This window comes from Canis lupus, chromosome 4, assembly GCF_048164855.1.
Source record: "Canis lupus baileyi chromosome 4, mCanLup2.hap1, whole genome shotgun sequence".
NCBI lineage: Eukaryota > Metazoa > Chordata > Mammalia > Carnivora > Canidae > Canis > Canis lupus.
In genome coordinates this window covers 49,253,765-49,255,891 of record NC_132841.1, presented here as the reverse complement: position 1 = coordinate 49,255,891, position 2,127 = coordinate 49,253,765, and positions in this window count along the sequence as shown.

Genomic DNA, 2,127 nt, shown 5'->3' with positions numbered 1-2,127 from the left:
TAAGTAAATTTTCCTACAAAGCTACTCTTGTGCTCATTTAATAGTGGCTGTTCAAAGTTGAATATGTATCAAAATTATCTGGAAGACATATTAAAACACAGATTTTTGAGCCCTACCACTAGAGCTCTTGATTCAGTAGAATTTGTTATTTCTAACAAGTTCCCAAGTGATACTAATGTGGCAGGTCTAGGAATACATACTTTGAGCGAACCATGTAAAATGTTTTAAGATGATTTCACTCAGTGAAATTTAATGCAATCCAATTATCATATAAATATAGTTGTTATGAGTAGTCTTATTTTTCAAAATTCAAAATAGAGTAGTATGACAGTTAAATGTGATTGGAGAGAGGAATAACTACATTAAAATATATGATACATAACTACGATATATATGGGTAGAGTATGACTTATCTCTGACAATAGAGATGGTATTTGGTTTGGCATCCTGCTATGGACAGTTCAGTTAATTAAACCAAGTAACTCCCAAGGCATTCTATCTCCTATTTGTCCTCTTCACTATCTTCCTCCTTCCCTTTCTTTCAGGTAATTTTATGCTTCTTCAGTCCAAAATATACTTCTTCAACATATTACATGGGTAGCTCCTTCTATATTTGAGAATACGTCTTTAAAATCACCTTTTCCAGGAGGTCTGTCTTGAGATGCTTCATTACCCCCGTAAAATGTGCTGAGGGTGCCTTTCTTTTTCCAATCAGAGTATGATGTGTTGGTCTCTACCGCAGCACTTAGCAGTGCATTGTAACTTGCTATTTAGGTATGTCTCTTGCCTGAAACTATGAACTCCTGAAGAACAGCAATCTGATCTTACTGGTGTTTCTATTTCCAGACACCAGAATAAGCCCTTGACAAGATATTTGAATAAAAAAATTTATTACTGTCAAGTTATAAGTGGAGATTTGTTTTACTTATGACTTCATTTAAGTAGCTTTGGGATATAAATTTGTTTGTTCATTCACACTTTGACTGATTTCTATGTGTCCAAAACAATAGATATATTGATGAAGAAGCCCATAAGATTTGTATGTCCATACATTTCAACATTTTAATAAAAAGACTATTAACAAGCAGAGTGACAAAGACTTTGAACAAGGTTAGTAGAAACTCTGACAGAATTATATATGAGTGCTTATTAACCCAGACTTGGAAAAAAGCAATTCTAAAAGTAATTTCTAAATTTGGGATTATTGTGATAATCTGTTTTCTTTAGGTTTCTATGTTCACATAGAGCATGCCAATTAACTATGGGTCCATTGTTTAGACTGCCAGAAAGTTTAATAATGAGACTCAGAACAAAGGAATTCATAAGCTAATTATGTGATATCAGACATATAACTCTTTTTATGCAAATAATTTTGGTCCCTTGTATCTGAAATTTTAAAATATCTTTCTCTTCCCCCCACCCTAAATTTTTATTCACTCATTTTGCATGCAAGTATGCAGATTTGGGAAGTTGATTACTTTCATTATAATGCAGCTATGTCTCCTATCACATTTAACTGTCAAACCATTTTTGACAGACCATTTTGAATTTTAAAGGGTAAGACTACTCAGAACAACTGTATTTGCATTATAATGGTGTCCACATTAATAATAAGCAATTCATTACTCTTTTAGTATCAGCTTTACCTTTGAATTGTCACTTTAAAGCTCAGGCGTCACAGTATGGTCCTCTGGGCCCAGGGTATTGGCATTTAAGAAATTTATCAGATGCCAGAAACAAGGCATTGGCAGAGGCATACAAATGGGGGAAGATCATAAACTCAAAGAATAAAATGGAAAGGTTCAATCCATGGTGTGTGAATAATTCACAAATACCAAACTGGTATTTGAAGATTTTCCCATCACCTCCCATTTTCCTTACTTTGGACTTTTTTTTCCCTCAGTTCATCTTATGTCCCGTATATCTAACAGGAACCTCATGAGAACATATTAAAGAGATTTTATTTCCTCAGGCAAGAAGAAATACATATATCTTATTGAAGTGAAGAATACATGACAAATGTAAAAGGTTAAGTCTACCTCCCTCCTAATGCCTCTAGAAGATCTTTATTTCCCTGTGGTCCTATTTAAGTGAGAATGTTCTATTTTGATTTCTATCCCTGGCTGT